The sequence below is a fragment of the Podarcis cretensis genome (genome assembly GCF_951804945.1).
Source record: "Podarcis cretensis genome assembly, chromosome: 2".
Taxonomy (NCBI): domain Eukaryota; kingdom Metazoa; phylum Chordata; class Lepidosauria; order Squamata; family Lacertidae; genus Podarcis; species Podarcis cretensis.
In genome coordinates, this window is record NC_137171.1 from 22761157 (window position 1) to 22786469 (window position 25313).

Genomic DNA, 25313 nt, shown 5'->3' on the forward strand with positions numbered 1-25313 from the left:
ACCTTGTTTTTTAAAAAAATCTTTTTAAAATCCCCAGTTTTCATTTGAGAATAAAAACACAGAGCACACCAGATGGAATACAAATAGTTTATCTACATATAATCTACTAACATGTATCCTGTATATCTTGTAGTTGTGGTTCAATTTTCATCAGTGGACGATAACAAATTAGTACTAAATGTCATTATCTGCCCAAAATGGCTTATGTTTGAAGACAGACTTTCTAAAGACACCCACATGCCAAGACCGCCTGAAAATAAAAGCTTCTACTTTTTATTATAGTGTTCTATTTGTGTTATGGAGTTCATGCTCAAAAGATATATTGATGGTCACTGATTCAGATGGCTTTAAAAGGAGACCAGATAAACTCACAGAGGAGAGGTCAATCAATGCCTAAACAGAACATTTCAATTCAGAATATGCTTTATATAGCCTGACCAAATCCTAGAAGGATTTCCAACATTTCTGAATGGATATTACCATTGTCTCAAATTCTATGCATCTAAGACTCAACTGTGCCAAGTACTGTAATTTCCTCAACTGTTCCCCGTATCAACTGATATTGTCACCATCCATTTTGCTGACCAAGCATGAAACCCAGGCTTTATCTTTGATTTCCCCCTTTCCTTTGCTCTCAGTATTCAATCCACTACCAAGTCCTATTGCTTCTCTGTGCATATTACCTGAACTATGGTAACTTCTCCTGATTAGATCATGTGATCGTCTTTCCCAAATCTTGACATCAGTTTCTCATCCCCTTCCTGATCCAGCAAAAATGTATTGTCTGTACATTCATAGTTATCTAGAGCCTTAACCACTATTGCTCTATCCTTATTTCCAATTATGTTCTTGCCTATAATTATTGTCCCTGCAACTTTACCACCCTCTAGACAATTCAGTGTCTCCTGCCCACCCAGATGACACTATCTATTCTGCTGAAACTCACTGCTACACTCCTTGAATAGTTCTTTCTTCAAATCCCTTCTCAAAAGTCACCTTTCCCTTGAAGACTTCAGCTAAAATAAAATTTGAGTTAAGGACTAGGGATCAACCCTAACTCACATCCTCATTTTCATTCCTTTCTACTAACACCATGCTCCTCTCTTGCTTTTCCCTTTATGAAATGTAAATGAAGATCCTCAGAGAGACAATTGTCTTTTTGCTTATGCTACTGGGTAGAGCACTATGTATAATGGCAATGACAATTGGGGGAGAAGGTTGAATGATTGTGACTTGGAGAAAAATTCACCAGTTTTTTTTTTTTTTTTAATAATATTTATTAAGTTTCACAAAATATAATCAGAACAACAGACAACAGACATCAGAAATACAAACGATATCAAAAAAAAGCATAGAAACAAAAAAAAACATACAGAAAATTCAACATAATAGTAAAAGAAGCATTAAAAAAACAACTCTGGTTCATTCTAATGGTCTTCAAAACCTTATTTTCCTTGCTTCCTCCCGCCTTCCCTTCTTGTATTCCACCTTAAAAATTTTTTTCAGCAAGCTCATTCAAATTCGTTTTATCCTTTATCTCTCCCTTTATACACTTCCTTATCCTAATCACTGGATCCCCATCATTTCATTTACACTGCCCTTAGCACTCATAAATTTTACAGTGATTTTGTAGATAAACTTTAAACTTCTTCCAGTCTTCTTCCACCAACTCTTCTCCTTGATCTCGGATTCTGCCGGTCATTTCTGCCAGTTCCATATAGTCTATTACTTGTATCTGCCATTCTTCCAAGGTGGGTAGATCCTGTGTCTTCCAGTGTTTTGCGATGAGTATTCTTGCTGCTGCAGTAGCATACATAAAAAAGGTTCTATCCTTCTTTGGCACCAATTGACCGACCATGCCCAGGAGAAAGGCCTCTGGTTTCTTTAGGAAAGTGTATTTAAATATCTTTTTCATTTCATTATAAATCATCTCCCAGAAAGCCTTAATCCTTGGGCACGTCCACCAAAGGTGAAAAAATGTACCTTCAACCTCTTTACATTTCCAACATTTATTATCGGGCAAGTGATAGATTTTTGCAAGCTTGACTGGGGTCATGTACCACCTATACATCATTTTCATAATATTCTCTCTTAAGGCATTACATGCCGTAAATTTCAAACCGGTGGTCCACAACCGTTCCCAGTCAGCAAACATAATGTTATGACCAATATCTTGTGCCCATTTTATCATAGCAGATTTAACCGTTTCATCCTCAGTATTCCATTTCAGCAGCAAGTTATACATTCTCGACAATACCTTAACCCTGGGTTCTAATAATTCAGTTTCCAACTTCGATTTTTCCACCTGGAAGCCAATTTTCCTGTCCATATTATAGGCCTCTCTTATTTGAAAATAATGTAACCAGTCACGCACCTTATCTTTAAGTTTCTCATAACTCTGCAATTTCCATTTATCTCCCTCCTGTTCCAAAATTTCACAATATTTTGGCCATTTAGATTCCATGTTAAGTTTTTTTAAGGCCTTAGCCTCCATTGGAGAAAGCCACCTTGGGGTTTTATTCTCCAAAAGATCTTTGTATCTGATCCAAACATTAAACAGCGCTTTCCTGACAATATGGTTTTTGAACGACCTTTGTACTTTATCCTTGCCATACCACAAATATGCATGCCATCCAAAAGCATTATCATACCCTTCCAAATCAAGAATGTCTGTGTTCTCAAGAAGTAGCCATTCCTTCAGCCAGCAAAAAGCTGCAGCCTCATAATATAGTTTAAAGTCCGGCAGGGCAAACCCCCCTCTCTCCTTCGCGTCAGTAAGAATTTTATATTTAATTCTGGGCTTTTTGCCCTGCCAGACAAATCTAGAAATTTCTTTTTGCCACTTCTTGAAACAATCCATCTTGTCAATTATCTGCAGTGATTGGAACAAAAACAATAGTCTTGGCAATACATTCATTTTAATTACTGCTATTCTACCCAATAAGGATAATTTTAAATTTGTCCATATTTCAAGATCTTTTTTCACTTCAGACCAACATTTTTCATAATTATCCTTAAATAAATTAACATTCTTTGAAGTCATATTCACCCCTAGGTACTTTGTTTTTTTCACCACTGTTAAACCTGTTTCTCTCTGAAACCTGTCCTTCTCCATTTGTGTTAAGTTCTTCTCTAAAACCATAGTTTTTGATTTGTTGAGTTTAAACCCTGCCACTTGACCAAACTCTTGTATTAATTCCAAGGCTCTTCTAGTACTAGGGATTGGCTCCTGTAATGTCACCAGTTGTTTATTTTATAGCAAACACTATTTCCTTAGTACACAGGACATACTAGTGTTAAGCCAGCAAGCCCGGCAATTTAACACCACAAATCTGAACTCATTTGCATAATAGAAAACCATGATCTGTGAAGATGTATATAGAACTATTCACAGTGGGATCAGGTGTTAAAAAGGGATGTGTTATCGCCCCAACTCTTATTATTTTCATTGCCAAGATCCTACACATTGTCAAAGGGAAACTCCCCACCGGGGTAGAAATCAAACAGATTTTCAAAATATATCAAACAGATATCAAATAGTATATCAAACAGATGGAAAGCTCTTTAACTTGAGTAGGCTGAAAGCAAAGAGTAAGGTGACCATAACTTTCACCACAGAGCTTCTGCAAAGATATTTAGGATGGCTTGGAGGTCATCCTCTGAGTGTGCGCACACTACATTGTCAATATGCTGATGACAATGTAGTGTGCGCACACTCAGAGGATGACCTCCAAGCCATCCTAAATATCTTTGCAGAAGCTTACAAAAGGCTTGGTCTATTGCTCAACATCCAAAAAACCAAAGTGCTGCACCAACAAGCACAAAGCAACCCCTCTGCAATGCCACGAATCCAATTTAATAGTGTAATGTTGGAAAATGTTGATCACTTCTCCTACCTGGGCGGCTATCTTTCCACAAAGATGCCAAAATCCAGCACTGCCTGAGCTCTGCAAGTGCAGCTTTCTCCTGACTGAAGTTTAGAGTGTTTGAGGACTGGGACATTCACAGGGAAACCAAAATGCTTGTTTACAAAATTATTGTACTACCAACCTTACTGTATGCTTGTGAAACACAGACCACTTATAAACGCCATCTCCAACTCCTCAAAATATTCCATCAACGGTGTCTCCCAAAAAAATTACATATCATTTGGGAAGACAGGTGAACTAATGCCAGTGTACTGGAACAAGCAAAAATTACCAGTGTCGAAGCAATGATTCTTCAACATCAACTTTGCAGGACTGGTCATGTTGTTTGGATGCCTGATTATTGTCTTCCAAAGCAACTATGCTATACTAAACTTAAAAATGGAAAGCGTAATGCTGATGGTCAACAAAAGAGGTTTAAAGACTCTCTTCAAGGCAAATCTTAAAAAATGACGACGACAACAACAACAACAACAACTGTGAAACACTGGCCTGTGAGCGATCCAATTGGAGAACAGACTTTACCAAAGGTGTAATGGACTCTGAAGACACTCAAACTCAGGATGAAAGGCAGAAACAAGCAAAGAGGAAGGCACATTTGGCAAAACCCTCACCATGATCAACTCCTGCCCAGAAACTTATGACCCCACTGTGAAAACACATGTGGATCCAGAATTGGAATCCACAGCTACCTATGGACACACCATTAAGACTATGATCATGGAAGACAATCTTACTTGGCTACAAGTGATCACCAAAGAAAGAAGAAGATATAGAACTAATATGTTAACACATCAGAAATGTATTTTTGTCTTCTTTCTTATTCTTCCTCAAACACATGCCCCATTTCTCCACACACTTGCATCATTCCATTAAAATGACCAGGGCTTCGACCTCAGTTATGGTTGCAGTCATTGTTTTCATAGAGTGCTTCCAGACAATATGCTTATTGTCCAATTGCTATGGTTTGTTTCTTTTAATTACACCAAAGGGAGCAAGTTGTTATGATCAATTTGTACAAAACTTGTATTTTCCCACTGCTGCATCTTTTTTCTTACCACAGAAAAATCCATTATGGAGGGAAAGAGCAACATAGCAATCTCTCTCCAGGTGCAAACAGAAAAATGTACAACTGAGGTAAGGTGAGAGAAGTGGTCCCTGGGGAAATTGGATGACGTGTTGGTGAGGCCCTTCCTTTATTTATTGCCATCAGGTTTCTTGCCATCAACCAGTTGTAGAACCATTTCGTTTCTTTTACTGAAAGTCCTTTCCCTAAAGAGCTTTGCTTTTTGGCTCCTTTGCAATGTTTTGCTTATGGATTTGAGCTCTCAAAAAGTTTAATTGATTGCTTCTTCTCTTGGTATGAGCTGTCCTCAACTCCCACAGCACTGCTTGCTTCCCTGTCCTTTCTTTTTTAGATTATAGTAAGAGTGGAATAACAATATTAACTAACGGTGTTGTGAAACTGACTAGAAAAAACAAGTGGGCAAGTTTCCTAGTTGGGTGGTGAAACTTACTAGAAAAACTCAGGACCTGAAGTCTGAATGCAATAATGTTTATTGGAAAGTAAGACTGTAATCCTCTTGCCCTCTGCCACAAACAGTTTGTAAAAACATCCAGTTCTCAGAGCTGTGCAATTGCACTGTGGTGGAATACACACACAAAATTAAGAACAGTGCATGTGCACCAATTTGAAACTCGTAAAAACAAACATACACCCACAATGCTAAAATGGTGGTAACAAGCACCCACTTCGAAGTGTTGAGAGAGGGTTGTGTGTCAACAATGAAGAGTCAAGAAAGGGGAGAGAACAACACTGTCCAATGGGCTATGTCCCGCGAACTGTGTGCATGGAACATAGCGATCTGAACACACACACACAAAATGTTATACCTCTTGAGTTGTGGGCAATGAACGACAATTTCATTTGCATCTTACAGTGAAGAGAAATTATCTGGTAGTGTTAGGAGCCTCTCCTAGTCATTTAGAGGGAACAGTATTTTTAGAGCATCTCGCCCACACTCAAATAAATATTTTCATTCTTGCTAGTCTGAACAGATATTGCTTATTCATTCCAAATATGCATATTAATTCCAAACATTTACTACAATCCTGACAAGTATACATTGCAATTTCACACATTTTGTTCATAATTGGGGTGTGGGGAGGGAAGAAACACGTGGCTTTCATTACCTGGGCCTCTCAGGAAAAGCCAAAGACATAGCACAGGTTAACAACATTTGGCAACCATTGACACTTTACTTTTTCAGAACCACATTGCATTACACTTTCTCTATAGGGCACAGGGGGTGATAGGGGCATAAACAAGAACATCCTGTGAGCGGAACTCCACCCAGGGAGTCTCCGAATCCAATCCCTATATTTTAATAGAACTTTCTTTGGAGATTGGTTCATATTATAAAGTGACAACATGTAAGGAGTACAAGGTCAAAACCTCTATTGCAAGCCGGGTCTATACAATCCTAACCTTAAATATGTCACAAGCAGAGTAGGTGTTCTACAGAAAGATACCAGCAGAACTACAGATGACGTAATCAAACAAGGGCACACGCTACACACTGAAGGCAATCACATTCTCCTTAATTTGACTCAAGAAAAATTCCTTTGGGATCCTAAATATGGCATTCTGTTTCTGGTTCATGCTCAAGGACTAAACCAAAACTCCACCCAACTTGACTTTTAAAGAACACATGTCCACAATACCCAACATTCTGTCTGCAGCTATGGCAATTTACAGTGTCTCCAGATTAATGGGAAGGTACCCAATATTTTTTAAGGTCCTTAGAAATTTTTAAAAAATCATTTGCCTTTAAAAAATGAGTGCCATTGTCTTCCCTTGCCTCCAAACCAGGAATCCTACAATCAAACTTTCCAAAAGGAAATTCATAAACGCTACAGCTGTCAAACATTTGAATTGCACACTCCAAACAATTTTAATATAGGTGCCTTTTTGAGACACTGGAGGAAGCAAGAGAACTCATTATTAATTGCCAGAAACCAACATTACTATTATCTTTTGTTCCCAGTTGTAGAAGGGCACCAGAACAAAAAACGAGTAAATGAGCCTTTTTACTATAATCAACTAAAGCTTTAGTTTATGGGGAGGGGGGCACAGAAGCTCTCTCTAAGCAACATTTGTTGCAGGTGTAGTTCTGCATGTTCCTTTCTTGCAAAGCACCACAAAATCAGGGGGCAGGTAGTAGAGAGAAAAAAGTCGATAGAGGCAGAACCATTTTTGAAACTGCTGTTCTTAGTGACTATAAACAACATGCTGAACAATCAATCTGAACAAATATTATATCGCTTGAGGCAGAAAGTGCAATGCCATTAAAGAAGGAAAAGGGGGGGAGGGGTTGCAATTTTAAGGAACCCATGTATCTCGATTTAAATAGTTGCGTTCCCACTGAGAATTTGGAATTTGTTAGGTACACTGTAGAGTCTACCCTACACTCTAATGTTTAATTCAGTCCTTGCAAATAATTGTTCAGGAGACAGTCGCCCTACTTGCCCAATCCACATACCACAAGCAAATGCATGCACTCATCTGCTTTCAGAGGTGACACACGATGCTTTCCCCCTTAGAACAACACAAGGACCAGACTCACCCCTAACACTACAACACAGTTAAATTTAACAAGAGTTTATAAACAAAAAACCCATAGCTTACAGGTGTGGTTTGTTCAAAGTTAAAAACAAACACAGTTAAGCCTCAAGGCCAAGCTCAGATGATGACTGCCTACATGAATTTACTGTTTTCCATCCAGGGTAACTGCAATTTGCCTCAGGCAAACAGCTTACTTGACACTGAATATTTTTCAAAACTAAAAGTCTACAGAAGCAGAAATAATCCAAGCAAAAATATTTTGGTGAACATTTAATTGAATGAGAAGCACTTTTCTGGGGATAGTTTGAGTGACAGCTTCTTTTCATTAAAAATGGAATGCAACTAACATTATTAAAATTATACTTTTTCTTGTAGATTTTCTTATGCAGCTCTTACTAAAGTTTCCATGCTAAAACGCTGCATAAAAAAGCCCTGAAATGTAATCAATAATATGTCTGGAGAAATGTATCCAATTTCAAGGAACAAACTGAGAAAATGTTTACATATGCAGGCACCAGCATCATGGTTTTAGAAACCTGGGCAACCGAGCACTTGGAATTTTTAAAGGCCCATATACCATAAATAACTTAGAAGACCTTAAATTAAAATGTCTTTAGTGTCAACACTCCATACAATTAACATGCTTAACATCAATTAACATAGAACAAATGTTTATAATCCTGTTTTCATTTTTATAATTTTACACCATTTTAAAACAAAAAAATCAAAGACAGTCATTAAGTCTTATCCACTGTTGAAACATAAGGCTGATCTATGAACTGTTACATTATTGTTATTACTAATGTCTGAAAGTAACAAATTTCATGCTGGCAAACAGCAACATTACAGCAGAAAAAAATAACCTGGTCCAAAGATAAATTTGTTTTCTAATCCTCTAGTTTTCTGAATCTTTGTGAAGTCAATCATTAGCTCCACCAAAATAAAACAAAAGATTCAATAATACAACATTATTCTTGCTTCTCAAAGGATGCATTTTAAAATTCGTAAGAAAGAGGACAAGACAAAAAAGGGTAAGTTCTGCACCACAAGCTTGAGGGGGGGTGGGTGGGAAATCCCTAGGCTATCCAAAATAATCTTTCACTGAAAGTCATTACCATGGCTTTTGCTGATTGGTTCCCAGCTGTTTTGCATGCATTATGAAAGGAATATAATAATTAAAAATAGGTCCCAGCTGTAGAAACACAATGCTACACTGCTGTTAATGTGCGCTGCGCTGATAATGAATAGACTATGCTTTAATCTGAATAAATCTCCCAACTGCTCTGCTGCCTCTTGCCAAAAATTTCCTTTCCTCCTCCAGACTGTGGTTGCATTCCAATTACACTGCTGATTGGAATGAAGCTACTTGGGCAGGGGGTGGGGGTGTGCTGGAGAGAAAAGAGAGGAAAAAAAATAGGAAATTCTCTATTTCAAAATATGCTTCTGAAACCTAAGAGCAACACTGGCAATTTAAACACGTTGATAATACATGTTTAAATGTTTGCGACATTTTACCAGGCTCTATAGAAGAGGTTTCTTAGAAGAAGAAAAACTTCAGAAGAGAGCACAGAGAATACCCTAGGCTTTTTTTCAGTACTTCTAACCAAATTCCTATGTTTTTGCTGAACTGCTGGCAAGCTACACAGCCACTTACATTTTTTCTGTGATTTGCCTTCCAGAGCACATCACAATTCCAGAGATGATATGAACCAAGCTTTCTAAAGGGAATTGTAGCTAGCTGGAAACACTTGACAATAAAACTTTAGCCATTAATATTCTCCTTTCTAGAAAACATGTGGCAAAAGTGAATTAAATTTGTTGAGAAATGTTCCGTCTACCAACTGCAACAGCTCCCCACCCTTCACGCAATGGCTTGAATCCAATGAAATGACAGCTCAAGGGAGGGTTCTCCACTTTATACCAAGTCTCCTTTCCTGCTACATCCACTATGTAACATCACAGAGTCTCTAGAGCAGTGATGGCAAACCTTTTAGAGACTGAGTGCCCAAACTGCAACCCAAAACCCACTTATTTATTGCAAAGTGCCAACACGGCAATTTAACCTGAATACAGTAGACCCTCTACTTACAACCACCTCTACTTGGGCCCGATCCAAGTTGCGACCACGGCAAACCCAGAAGTAAATACAGTGGTACCTCGGGTTAAGAACTTAATTCGTTCCAGAGGTCCGTTCTTAACCTGAGGCGCGCTTTCGCTAATGGGGCCTCTTGCTGCTGCTGCTGCTGCTGCTGCTGCTGCTGCGCTGCTGGCACACAATTTCTGTTCTTATCCTGGGGCAAAGTTCTTAACCTGAAACAATCACTTCCTGGTTAGTGGAGTTTGTAACCCGAAGCATCTGTAACCCGAGGTACCACTGTACCGGATTTGCTGCAATTCGCGCATGCGCAGAAGTGGCTTCTGCCATTTGCGCATGCGCAGAAGCGGCTGCCGCCATCTGCACATGCACAGAAGCGCGCTGCTGCCGAACAAAAGTGCTTCACCCCCATCGTTCAGCCCGGACACTGAGATCCAGCGCCGAGGGCCTTCTGGCGGTTCCCTCATTGCGAGAAGTGAGGCTACAGGGAACCAGGCAAAGGGCCTTCTTGGTAGTGGCGCCCAACCTGTGGAACGCCCTCCCATCAGATGTCAAAGAGATAAAGAATTATCTGACATTCAGAAGACATCTTAAGGCAGCCCTGTTCAGGGAAGTTTTTAATATGTAATGCTGTACTGTTTTTAACACTGATTGGGAGCCGCCCAGAGTGGCTGGGGAAACTCAGCCAGATGGGCGGGGTATAAATAATAAATTATTATTATTATTATTATTATTATTATTATTATTATTATTCTACCAGCGACCCAGATCGACTTACTGATGGACCTCTGGATCTGATTACGTCCGTAAGTAGAGGTTCCACTGTACTAAGGTTTTAGTTTAGAAGGGGAGGTTGGTGCATCCATGTGGGGAGAGAGTGGAGCAATACAGCGGTACCTCGGTTTTTGAACTATTTGGAACCCAAACACTTCAAACCTGGAAATGAATGTTCCGGTTTTCCAACTTTTTACGGAAGCAGAACGTGCTTTGTACCTCTATGGGTACCGGTACAAAGGAGGGGGGCAGGGTAGAAAAAGCAGGGATGTGCTCAAGGAATGGGGTTGGGGGAGGTAACCTCCAAGGCAGAACAACCTGAGGGGGGGAGGAGGACTTCCTCCTCTGCACGAAGGCTCCAGGGAGAGACAGGCATCTCGAGGATTCAGTGCCAGCTAAAAATGGGACATGCTTCCAGCCAGCTGTAGCAAAGCCTCCCTGCGTTTTTGCCATAAGGCTGGGGAGTGGGAAGGCCACAAACCTTCAAAAGCAGGTGAGTTAAATATTTGTTCATATTTTTTTCAAACTATAGTCCGGCCCACAACAGTGTCTGAGGGACAGTGAACTGGCCTCCTGTTCAAAAAGTTTGAGGACCCCAGTCTAGAAATTACTAATTGCTACTTCTAGGTTCTTGGAAAATTGCAGTAGGAGATACATAGTATCTGTCAAACTACCCATGTGTTTGAACAAGCAATGAGTTGTGTTGCTCTTGGTAGCTCCCGTTTAACCTTACGCGCACTGTTTAAATTGGATTATGTTTATTTTATTTAATCAGAAGACACTTACTAAAACCATCACCACTATAAGCTAAGGCAACAAAATTCATCTTTCAGAATGAACACTGAACTCGCTGATTGCCTAAGCAAATGAAATTGCTTACCTTTTGTGTAGATTATATTCAATCTCCATTGGTAAACTTTAATTCTCTATTTAAATAGTCTCAGCCTTTCAGTTCCTTAAAGGAAACTAGACAACTAGCTAACTAGGTAAGGTAAGGTAAAGGACCCCTGGACGGTTAAGTCCAGTCAAAGGTGACTATGGGGTTGTGGCGCTCATCTCGCTTGCAGGCCGAGGGAAATGGCGTTTGTCCGCAGACAGCTTTCTGGGTCATGTGGCTAGCATGACTAAACCGCTTCTGGCACAACGGAACACTGACGGAAGCCAGAGCGCATGGAAATGCTGTTTACCTTCCCACCGCAGCGGTACTTATTTATCTACTTGCACTGGCATGCTTTCAAACTGCTAGGTTGGCAGGAGCTGGGAGCAATGGGAGCTCACCCTGTCGCAGGGATTCGAACTAGCTAACTACTATACTTGGAGGCAACAGCCTTTTGGGAGCAAAATAGCAGTCAACAATATTGCTTTTGAAACTGATAGATTGGCCTCTCCATTACACATTTCTTTTTTCTTCTAGAGAAACAACATTGAAAGTGCCATGATACTTAAGTTATTTTGAAACTTACTGTTTGATTCCTCAGTTTTCAGTAGAGAAAGTGTTGCAAATATAAAATATATATACAAAAAAAGATAACTACTGGGTGAGGAGAGCCATTAGGGGTGCCCAATAAGGACAGGGTGATCTCAGTAGCAGCACCTTGTTTATGGAACTTTCTCTCCAAATCAGGTGCTTGCTGAACTATTAGTTCTTCTTCTTCTTCTTCTTCTTCTTCTTCTTCTTCTTCTTCTTCTTCTTCTTCTTCGCTACACTATGCTTTGTATGTTTTTAAAAGCTGTTTTAACATTTTTGAAATTTTAAGTATTGATTGAAATATTATTTATAGGCCACTCGGGGGGCATTATGGTAACAAGGCAGAATACTTAAACAAATTCACTTTTAAAATTAAATTGAGAGCAATTTTACACCTTCTGGACAATAGGGCATCGCAGCTAGTATTTACCATCCTTTGCAGAAGTGGGCACCCATAGCTGTCAGTGCTATTCCTTAAATTCTGAATATAATACAGAGGTTCTCATATTACACTGAAAAATGAGGTTGCTCGTAGTCATTCAAAGGATGTTTTAAGATCTAAAAGACTGCATCTTTGGGATAATGGTAAGGAAAGTGTATGAAACAGACAACGCTCTGTTCCCTTAATGGAAATCTCTATGGGAGATGGCTAAATGTGGAAATAAATAAATCTAGACTCCATTATACAGTCATATAATATCCCTCCGGATACGTAAACTTTGGGTTGCGAATGTGGCAAACCTGGAAGTGTATACTTCTGGGTTTCGCGCTGTGCGCGCACACAGAAATGCTCTATCATGTCGTGCATGTGAGCGGAAGCAGCGCTTCTGGATACAGACTTTTCAGGTTGCGGACGGACCCCCGGAATGAATTACGTTTGTATCCAGAGGGTCCACTGTATTCTTTTAGGAAAGAATTTCAGTGCTGCCTCGTATTGGGATGACCCATTCACACAAGAGTTTTAGGAATTTTATCTTTTTGCATCTCCCTCAGAAATCAGGACTGAATTGTACTGTTTTGCATTTTTGTTTCTCAAAACTTATTTACAATATTACATAGCTACCTCCCAGGATTAGCGTGGAAGTGACTTTCAAAAATTCAAATACTATTCATATTTTATATGACCCAAGAGATACCTTCAACTCTCAGGGTAATATCCAACTAAGTCATACTCAAAATTGGCCTATTGAAATTTATGGACTTGTTACTTAGTGGGTCTACTCCAAGGGCAACTAACATCGAATGTCACTCTAAGACTTGCTCATGGGTTACGTTTTAAAACCAGGAGAGAGATTACACCTTTTTTTTTTTTTTTTAAAGCACACTCTAATATACAGTTTAAAAAGAAAGCTTTTTGACAATAAGATTTGGATGGGTTATGCTGGATCCTGAATAGAAAGACACAAGAAATCCTAGCAATCTAGTTGTTACTGGATACAACTAATGACATTTTACTGAAATATTTATAATAGCGGTACAGAAGCTTAAGAGACTACCTGCAGTAGTTCTAGAAACTATGCTCTCTTTGCAATACATAGCATGGATTCACAGAGCTTGTGTGAAAAGGTAAATGGCTTAAATATTAACCAGTGTATATTTACATTTACAGATAAACTCTTCAGGAATAGGAAAGTTTCCTCCCATTTCCCTGCCAAGATCAAGGTTCTCTTTTCTTTAAGAAAAAACAAAGTTAATCATTTTGTAGGTTCCCTTCCTCTTCCCCCTTCAGTTCCACAAAAGACAAAAATCCACTACCTTCAGTGTTCCATTTTCATGTTTGTGATCTTAGTAACTACTCTAAGGGAGGAAAAAAGAATGTGGAAGCCACATGACTGCTACTGAAAGCAGCAGACCCCTATTTTCTCCTCCTTTCTCTCTTCTAGAAGTGAAGCAAAGACGCAGTAAGACATTATTGTGCCTTCCCACTTATTTGTTTGCCTCTTGCTGAAGCAAAGAACCTCAGAGTACAAGGATATATTATACATTTTGCTTTACTATACATTACTGGAGAAAACCTTTTGACAGAACTTTTAAATTATAGGAATATAGCAACTAAAGCAACATGATAAATGCACATCATCTAGACACCCTGATGTATGTCGATATGAGATTATTTCTAATAATGTGAGAGGTCTGAGATTAGCTAAGGATGTTGTCATTTTCCTCACTGAATGTGTCTATAACATGTGTCTGATATTTTCTGGGTTCAACATAACTATAGATGCCTTCCCATAAACATCAACCTGCCATATGGATTTGTAACAACATAATCAGACACTTAGAAAGAACACCACAAGTCTATGATTCTATAATTGAACTTCCTGAGTATGAATGAGTGTTCATTTCCTTGTGCATGACCAGCTGCAAATCAAATAAAATGCTAACCTATTTATTTATTAAATTTGTCTCCCACCCTTCCTCTCAACAAGCCCAAGGTTAACAAACAATGAAAAAAAATCTTTAAAATAATTATAATGTATATGCCGACTGGGAAAGACCACAACTTAAAATGCTTGTTGGAAGGGAAGGTCTTCAGCAGGTGCCCAAAGACAACATAAATGCCTAATATTCAAAAGGATTAAATTCCGAAGGGTGGGTGTCACAACAACCAAAGGCCTGATTCCGATATTGTGAAGAACAATTTCCTGGTAAGATCAGCGTTCGAAATTAGCCAGGCGCCAGGCGCATTTTGCAACTGGCAACTGGCCTTTTGTAACTGGATGGAGATGTCCATCGCCACACTTGACACTTAGCATCTCCACCTGCCTGGCTGCAATCAGCTGGTCTGCTGGGCACAGCAGCAGCAAAAGACATGTTACTCCTGATTTGCCCATCAGTTATCTGAACATGGCATCTTCTAGAATAGATCCTGAAGATTTAATGGTATAATACTAAGCACACCTTCCTGTGAATAAGTCCCATTGCGCAGAGGGGGAGGAATTCAATATAGTGCCCTTAGTTCTACCTATACTAGCAGAATGACTTCCAAAAAAGAATACACATGAAGTCAGCATACTTCTCACGGCTGGCTGTGCAACAGACTGCTGTGTGGCCCTGATGCTTGTTGTGCAACAGGAAGTTTCTGCTAGCACAACTGTTGCACTGAATTTTATACTACTCTACCATTATTCTTGCCCTTACAGTCTAGGATTGCCATATTTTGAAGAGCAGTCCACACTCCCTGAGTGTCTCCCAGACAGGGCCGTCGTAAGCATATCCGGCACCATGGTACAAAGCTCCCTCCAGCGCCCCCCCTTTCCCAGAGTTTATTAGGGAGGACGGCGCTGTCAGTGGATCTGGAGGAGGCGGGCAGCAGCTGGAGGGCGGCTCCTCCGGTGGGGAAGAGGTGGAGGCTGGACGCAGGACTTCCCAGCTCAGCTGGCCACTTCGTGCCGCAGTGGCCATGGCAGACAGAGGCTCCGGGCACAGCGCTGCTTCGGCACGGCATGGCGGAGGCGGGCGAGCTGATGCTGGGAGGTGCTGCGTCCAGCCTCTGCCTTGGCACCCCGCACCACTAGCCTCTATGGGTAAGACGCCCCTGCTCCCAGATCTCGGAAGAGCATGCTCATCTCACAACTCCAATCTTAAACTTTCGGTAGCATGAATTCCAAGCATCTAGGTTCATGGGGATTCTAAAACCCTGAACTTGGAAATCACACAACCTTCAGTGGTCAAATTAGGAAATGTTATTGACAATAAAAGGTAGATCAAAATCAGGCAAAAGGTCAAAACAGAATACAAAATAAACCAGAGCACTGTGGCTCCAAAACCGGAATAATTCTACCCTACTCACTGCAATATAGTTGTTCTAGTTTACTCACAAAAATTGAGTAATGAAATGTCTAACAAAGTTAGTCAAACTCTCTTGCAGCTTCCACTTGTACACCCATCGAAGCAAATCTAAAGCTGTCCAGTTAACAATCTGCTCATCAGTATTAACTTCCTTATAAAAGACAATGTGTTGCTGAAGGCAGTTTATTTCGGGGATCATAGCTGCAGCATTTAATTCTGTGTATTTAGCACATGGGTACTAAATTTGTTTATTGATTAAATCATCTTTTTCAGTATCCAACCATGTCTGGATTTGCAAGAAAACAAATCACAGGTGAAGCACATTCTTCTGTATTGTATGTTTTGTTGTCATTTGTTTGGGGGCGGGGGAGGGGATATGTTGACAACTCCCCCTCTCTCACCATGAAGAAGGGAAGGGAAAGGATAGTATTTCTTTCCCCGCTTCAGACACCTCTGTTATAGCAAAATTTGCAATGGGTAGCTTGAAGTGGCTATCATCGCCTCCATCAAGGGAAAAAAAATGTGAAGTATTATTCTTTAAAATATATTACCAAGACTGCAGGGCAGGGGCGTTTTATTTTTACTCTCTTCTTCCCCTGCTTTTTCCTTCTTCCTAAAATTGCAACAAAAGAAAGGAGGCGGGCTCTCCCTCATTCTGCAGTCCTGTTAGATATACTTACCTCCTGCAGCAACAAAACTGCTAGCACATTTGCAAAGCTAAGCAGTGTCAGGTACGGTTTCAAATAGGATGGGGGACTATGTGTTGAGATTCTTGCATTGCATTCTTGCAAGGTTGGGGTCCTTGGGGACACTTCCTGTTATACAATTCCATAATTCCACCAACAGTGATATTCTCAGGGTGGGGCAGAAATCCAAGTGTGTCCCCCAGCAGAATAAGTAGGAGGGCCTCTCAGCAGTCATCCACCTATTGAAGCAAGTGAAAAGTCCAGGGCCCGCCTCCCCTGTAAGACCCTCACAAGGGCAAGAGTCTAAAATGACTTAACTGTCCCTCTGTTCACTGAGTTCAATGGGATTAAGGCACTTGGGTTAAGTGAGTCTACAATGGCGGCCGAGGATCCTTCCGGGAATTACAAGATGAAGGAAGCTACTGAAATGAGGAGGAAGGTGCAGAGATTGCAAAAGGGGTTCCAAGTGGGGTGGAGGTGGAATAAAGCTTGCCTTAATTCTCTCCCTCTTTCCCCAACATGTGTTTGATGAAGCTAGCAGGAGATATGTGACAAGCTGCCTTAGAGAAATGGTGGGGCAGATCAGGGTCTTTCTTCACAAGCGGAACTTTTCAAGTAAAGATGTACAAGATTGAGATGCACACACTCTTAAAGGTTTGTGCACTTGTCTACGCATGTGTTGCATGCACATACATGACTCAAACTCAGGAAGATTCCACATTCTGAAACAATCAATCTGAGAGCCTGATTGTCATCTGAATAGCTGGTACGTTATATTGTGTGGTTTTCACCGCATGCATAATTTACAAAGGCCACGAACATCTGCTGAATGTAAAAATATATACCTCACACAAACTAAACTGATTTCCTTGCCGCTACTACACTAGCCTTTCATCCATGTTTCATTAAGAATTTTGAAGCACAGGGCACACTGAGACATAGGGTAAGATGGATACAGGCATGATCATATACAGTCGTACCTCCGTTTACCTAACTCTGGTTACGTAAACTTCGGGATGCACATGCAGCAAACCCGGAAGTATTTTACCGGGTTTCACCGCATGCATGCACAGAAGTGGTCCACAGGTTGCAGAAACCTCAGGATCCGACCGGACCTCCGGAACAGATCCCGTCTGCAATCAGAGGTACCACTGTTTTTGGTTAGTAATGAGCCAAATGATAGAAATAAGCCGAATGCTTGGGCAATACAAGCATTTCTGCTTGCCTGATAGATCTCCCCTCTCCTCCTCTCGCATGCTGTTTTGGAGGTTCTCCTGACCCCTCCCCCAGCCAATTTTGGGGGCGCCCATGGAGAGGAGACAGGGGAAACCCCACTGCAATAGCGGAAGTTCTTATGCAAACTTCCGCTAGCAGGACCAGTTAGTTGAATCCAGCCCAAAGTCTGAAATTTAAACTGTTTCTGCTCATTGCTCATCCCATTCGGAGACGGTGAATCATTTCCCATTTGGCATCCTTTCTGCCCACATGGCTGACTTGTGAGGCTTTTCCTGTATCCTTGTTATAGGTTAACTACTTCTGTATACCTGGTTTTAAGTAAAAACTCCTACTGCCAATTGACAGACCAGTCCTTGTGCTGTTTTATCAGACATCATTAATCATCCCTTTCTGCTAAAGTGACAGAAGCACTTTAGAATAATCCTAGTTCGCCATTTTCCAAATATTGTACTCTAGTTTTCCTTAGTCTGAAAAATTTGAATAAATCACAACTTTTCCCCAACAGAAAAAAAAAAAATTATTGACTGTATCTGATTTAAGACACTATTTCTGAAGGCGGAGCTATACAGAAAAGTGTAAAATCGGAGTTTCTTAGGGTTATTCTTGTCAGCTGAATAGTTCATCTTTATTTTTGTGTGTGTGGACAGAAGCTTAGAGAGTAGAAGAGGAGAGGAGAGGAGAAAGAGCATTAAAAAATTACACTCTGTACAGACTGAAGGAATTTGGCAGCCCATCTGTTTAAACATAACTAAGCTAAATCTACAAAGTCATACTTTAAAGAGAACCAACATGTAGCAACACTTAGGTTTTACAAGTCATTAGCGTCTGTTTCACAAAAGTAAACCTGTTTCTGTGTTACTGACCTAACTCCAATCTGGATACTTTTAGAGGGCCCATCATTGTACCTTAAGGGCCTTGGATAAACCAGCTACTTAGAAGCAATGGTAAGCTATTGCTGTGATTAAACTCAAATACACATATGGAAATGTGAACCTTGATTCATGCCATGCAAGTGCACTAGAAGGATAACTGATGAAATGGATAGTCTTGAAAGCTGGAAACACAAGTTATATTTTTGCATCTCAAATAATGAATACCCTTAAGTGCCTTAACAATGCATTTGATTAGTACATTTCTTCCTCTGTTGTAGGAAGGGTACATTTGGATTCAGCCCAACTTTGGGAGGGAGAAAACAGGTAAGGCCAAAGCAGTACCAAAATTCATTTTTTGCATCACCACATCAGGCTCAAGGTAACAACTTTAAAGGGATATCGTTCTACAGTGAAATGCCCATTTTTATTAGCAAAGCTTGTCTAGACATCTTCCTGAAAGCCTCCAAGTCACCCTCTACCTCTGTTCCAACTGCCTAAAAATATTGAAATCTAGAATAAGAAAGAATTTACCCTTATCGCTCTTGGTTGTACCCACAGGGTCCCTTGTACAAATGGAAGGGTTCATTCTGGAAGGGGACTCCTCCACAGAGTGAATCAATTTAAATAATGGCAGTTCAAATCTTCAAGAAAAGTGCTGAAGTAAAACAGATTTTCCACTTCATATATTTCCTCAACGATGGTGCAAATCTGGCTACTAAACCATGTTAAGTAACAATTAAGTTTTGTATCACTTACATAATTTTATTCTTACAACTGATCTTGCATCTCTTTGTTGTACTGCATTCATTTTGCACATTCTACCTATGAAGGAACTGTGTTGTATCCAATGCTACCACTGTATGAGTGGAAAAAGCTTGTTGGGTACCCTATGGGGGGGGGGGAGAGGCTGCAGGAGAAGGGAAGTTCTATTGTGTGAGCAGAAATCTATTCATGAAGCATTGAATGCAACACATAGGGGTTTTTTTAATATTCCGATACAGCGCCCATGACAGTTTGAGAGATCAAATATGAGAATGCAGGAATCTGTATGCTGAACAATGCTATTGTCTTCTTTCCAGTGCTTCTCTTTTACTCTGCTACCACAAATCCAAAGCAGCAAGCAAAAAAGAAATGTCCATGACTGATATGTTGAAACAATACCTGATAGTTACTGGGAAGACTACATTTTTATGAGGTGAAAACAAAATACATAAGTAGAGGGTAAATATTCATAGATGAGAACTGAACAAACTGGTTCTTCGTTTACATAGAAAAGGCTCCTTTAACTCTGTCTGGTAAAATCAATTAGCCTTGTTCACACATAGGAATCAACCACTGTTTAGGGTTCTGTGCACAAGCTTCTGTGAGCTCAAACAAACTTCAGTTGCAAAAAAGCAGGCTTTGAATTATGCTTCCGAAACTGGTTTAACAAACCTGAGGAATTATGGAAAATGAAACTGAATTGTGGTTTATTCTTATTTGTAGCCATGCGGTAATAGAAGGGATAAGGGAGCACTGAGTCTGAGGCTTCACTGGGGTTCACAGAGGCTGGTGTGTTTAATGGTACATCATGGTTATTCATTATGTTAAAAATGGATCACTGATTCAGTTTAGAAATTAAATGTAGAGTTAACGCATTGAAATCCAGATTTAGCATTGCTAGTTATTAGGAGAAATCTGAGTGTGGGGCACAAATAGGCATATAATGTGGACCCATCCTCCACCCTGTCATTCAATTTCAAGTCAGAAAATATTGTTCATATTAATTTTATTTTGGAGAAGTCCTTGATATTGGTAGATATTGACACTCTTAAATTATATTCCTATGGCATGGACACTAACAAATGGACAACAAAAGTGGATCCTGTGAGTCCTTATGGTGGCAAGGCTGAAAGGATTAAAAATCACTATCCATTAATCTGTGGCCTGAAGCTCTCACTGCCCTTTCTACACTTGAACACATGGCTTACAATCATGTTTAGATACCTATCTGAACGTATGGGCTTCTTGTATTAATTTATACATTTAAGACAGGATTGATAGATGATTCTTACTGTTAATATAAAGTGGCAATGTTTTTACCCTTTTTCCTGTCATATAAGCAAAACTTTAACAAATTATATAGATTTAGTACAGACACATACTGACATGCAATCTCACTGCAATGATGCTCACATAAACTCCTTTTGATGTAATTTCTAGGGGAACTTCCCATCGAGAATGTTGAGAACTAAGTGTGAGAATTATACACCTTTGGTGATGTAGCTGACGTCCTTAGTAAAAACCAGTAACCACAACTGTGCACCCCTTTCCCACAGGATTATATGTGCATAACAGTGAAGGACTGTGGTAGGCTTACACATTTTGATTCAAATACTTAGAAACGTAACTCAATTAATATTTATTTCACAAAAAAGCTGTGAAGTTTAAAATCTGTTTGCACAGGAAATAGCTGATTTGATAAAACTTTTAAAAGAAAAAAGGGTTGTATTCAATACTACATTTCTATTCCACAAAGAATGTTGGTATCTACTATCTGCACATAGATAATCTAATACATCACTGGAAAGCAGAAAAATAATTGTTCCTTCTTTATGGCACTCTGTAAAGTGTTTTCAAGTTAATAATGTAAGGCAATGCAAGACCGAAGGAAATAAAAAAACAGCTTATAAAAATAATAATAAAGGCATTTTTCTATTAAGAATTGAAACATAGACAACTGAGAAAACCATGGAAGCCAACCAATAACTTGATTCTCTTGAAATTAAATTACCGTATTTACTCGAATGTAATGTGCACCTTTTGGCCAAACTACTTCGCAAAAATTAGGGCACGTGTTAGATTTGATGGCACATTTACATTCACCAGCAAATACTTTTTTGGTTTCAAGGTTTTGAAAATTGAGGTGCGCATTAGATTTGATTGTGCATTAGATCCGAGTAAATATGGTACATTTTTAGGGTTATTCACAGAAACAATTTCAGCAATGCCCCCAAATATTTTAAGCACTGAAACAATTTACCTCCTATTGTATCACAAAATGGCCAATAATGGCAGATAATCCTCTGGTACCCCCAAAGAATGACTGTGATCATTCAGTGAAATACTTTGAAGATACAGTCATTCACCTCCAGATGGACTTTGACACTGGCACATTGTATCAAATCTGGACATCTATTTTTGTAACTCTAATGTAAACTTGCAGGCTAAATTGTGTTTTATTGTTCATATACATTTTAGAAAGTAATAAAATATAATTTGAAAAACAGTTTTAAAAAAACTATTTAAAGCATTAAAAAAAAACTATAATCAGTGACAAACTAAAAATAGATTAAAACACACATTAGCATTCTACATACCTGAGTAGGTTTGTTTAAACTGATGTCAATAGACAAGGAGTTCCGAAGTCTAGGTGTTGTCACACTAAAACACTAATTTATTGCAAATGTGGAATAAATATTATGTGGCACCTTGTAACAGTGCCAGTTCCACAGATTGAAACAGTCAAGCGGGTACATATGGGGGAAGGCGACCTCAAAGGTAAACTAGTCCCAAGCTGTTAAGGGTTTTATATACTAATAGTCACAACTTGAACTTGGTCCAGTAGCAAATCAGGAACCAGTATAAGTCTCTGAGCATAGATGTTCTATTCTAAAAAGATCTCACTACTGTCAGCAAACGTGCTCCAGGATTCTGCCCTGACAGCAGCTTTCAGATCAAGTACAAGGGAAGTCCTACACTGGTACACTGCAGTGAACCAGTTTTGAAGAATCAAATGCATGAACTAATGTGGCCAAGCTTTCCCAGTCCAGGAAGCGTCGTAGCTGTCATACCAACTGATTAAAGGCACTTTAGGCACTGATAAAAGGCGCTTCTAGCTTTGATTCCAAGACCAAAATAAAACAGAAGGAGGAAAATCATACAAACAGTATTACATAATACTGTTCAAAATAAAAGAAGTGGCTGCTTATAGCAACTGATACTGGTGGACAGGAAATTAGAGAGCTAAGGCAAAGGAAACTACTATTAACTTTGTAGTTACCGCACATTAACAGACACAAAAGTAAGTCTGAAGTCACTTTTGCTACTTTCTAGACAGTATAAGTTGTTTAGTAACCATTTTCATTCTGTTTGAAAGACTGCAGCAGTCTTACTATATTCACTGTGGCGACTTGTGCTTTTTACAACAAGCACAGATGTTTTAACAACTATACAAAATGGAATGCAACTACAGCAATCAGCTGAGATCAGCAGTGTATTCAGAAACCTGCTTTTTCCTCCTTAAGAACCAGGAGACATTCCCCAGCATTTTGGACCCACTTAGCACAATCAAGGATAATTCCTGAACATACTCTATGTGTTATCCATAAATTATTGCTCTCTCTATATTATACACATACAGCAAATAAAGAAATATACTCTATCTGTTCAGTCAGCTTAGTCAATCATTAGCACTGTGATCTACTGGTTTACTTCAACTCACATTGTACAAAGGAGGAGAGGAAATTATGTCATTCTGAACAACATATCTATTTAACTAAAACACTTAATATCAAAACTCAATCATTCTAAAATCACAGAAAATGTGGATGGGAGAAGGAGAGGTTTAATTCATTATCAATATTTATTCATGAGTTACTTATCCCACAAATGTCACATGTCACTTTAACTTCAGAAATGATTTAAGACTGCATAACTGTAGATGACCATTACACTTTGAATTACCCACACTCCTGTGGAGCAAGACAGCAAACAAATGTAATGGTGTCAGGACACAAGGAAACTATGGGGGATATGGGGCATCTGACACAAGGCTGTAATTCCCAGTGGCAGTCTGCCACATTTCTTATACAGTTAAATTGTGTCCACAAACACCTTGGCACAGTTGCACATATTTTCAGCCAGTCCTGTTCTTCCATCCAAAGTCTTTTTTACTCTTCCACTTCTCCAGAAAGCAAACACCTGCTAAAAGCATCTCACATCTTAGAAATACTCCTACACTGTTTTGCACACACACATTTTTTGCTGTAGGAAACAAGATTTTAGTTGCCATGTTTTCTACCATGTCCTATTTCTGAAAACAAACACATGAATGTGCATAACAAATGTTAAAACCTCAACCACCAACAGCCAGTTAAAAAAAATTTTTTTTAAGACATTTCTAAGAGATATGCAAAGATGAGCAAATTTCACAGGCATAGGAGAGCTAGTGAGGTCTTACCCCTCTCAAGGGCCTTTGTTTTCCTTGCTTGGAATATAAATAAGACCCTCAGCAATAAGACTTTTGGCAACAATCTCAGATGTACTGGGCTCATATATGGCACTAGAGGACGAAACCAGCACTACAATTTGTGTCCACAAGTTTGCAGAAAGATACCACACACAGTGCTGCTTTCGGGACTTACTCACACCATAACCTGCATCAGTTTAATCCAAGTATAGCATTTTAATGTAAGGAATCTAAGCTTGGTTCAGATGTAATGTCAGGAATCCTGATCTATAATCCTGATTTGATGAACAAACACAAGCCATAGTATGCTAGTTTTTTATTTATAAATTTATTTATAAATTGGGTTATAAACTAGCAAGTTGCAGTTGTTTTATGATTTTCAAAATCAGAAAGTTGACTTAAATTGCTGATTTAAGCATCTCTCTTTTTTCCAGGGTAATTTAAATCATGATTTCAATCACCAGTTTAAACCAATCCACCCTGAGATATCCTTAATTCATGACAGAAAAAAATATAGAAAGGAGAGTGGCAGAGATTCCAAAGGAAGGAAGTGTTTTTTCAGTTGCAGGTTCAGTGAGAAAGGAGCAGAAATGGGACACAAGCACTGGCTTAGCATTTTTTTTTTATTATTTTTTTTTACAAAATTTATATACCACTTGATTGCAAGAAAGCGCTTAAGTAGTGAACAAAAACAAAACCAAAAACCAATCTGGTATAGGAACAGAAGTTCCTGAGGAAGCATTTCCTGTCTTTGACCTTATTCTTCCCTGGTATCATACCAGCTAGCTGCTCTCCACATGAACATGAAAATTCTTCCCTCCCTTGCCAGCCTCAACTATGCTTAGTCATAGGGCTAAATTAACATCAGCCATGGCTAATACTGCCCCCTACATAAATGAATTTTGAGAATTTCATTGTAAACTATATAAAATGTTATTTGAGTCACACCTGCACCCAAATCCCTATGAAGTTAAATTGGAGAGAGATCTACAGGTAAGTACTTCTCTAGGCAGCTGTAAAGGTATATAAAATTCCCACAAATGACTTCAAGCATGAACCTTAAGTAAGGTTGCTATATGTCTGGGATTTCCCGGACATACCTGGAATTCTGCAGTCGTCAGTAGTGTCCGGGCAGAAATCATTAAAATGTCTGGGAAAATCCGGATGTATGGCAGCCCATATCAGCAGTGCCATTTTTGGTGACTTTCCATAAACATACCTAAAAAACTGCTCAACAACTTTGCCAAAAGAGAAGCTCAACAACTTTTCTGTGTATTTTCACTGTTTGAAATATGGCAAGCCTACCTTAAGGAAAGTTCCCATAAAAGCTTTTATAGATGGTATCTAACACCACTGAAACCAAGTAGAAAATACCCAGGAACAAAGGACACTTGTTGGCACTGCCAATATATATTACAAGACTGGCTAAGCTATGATCCTCCAGGTGTTGTTGAACTACAGCTTTCATCATCCCTGACCATTGGCCAGGATGGCTGGGACAGATGGAACCCAACAGCATCTAGATGGCCACAGATTCCTCATTCCTGCTCTAACAGAAGAAAGGGATATAAAGTATAGAAAACAAACAGCAACATTTAGTTGGCAAATG

General features: G+C 39.3%; 1 protein-coding gene across 1 annotated transcript in view; it reads right to left on the reverse strand.

The window, feature by feature from the left end:
* The window catches only part of SMURF2 (SMAD specific E3 ubiquitin protein ligase 2), a 70172-nt gene that overhangs the window by 35741 nt on the left and 9118 nt on the right, over nucleotides 1-25313 (reverse strand). The gene's annotated exons all lie outside the window — the stretch shown is intronic.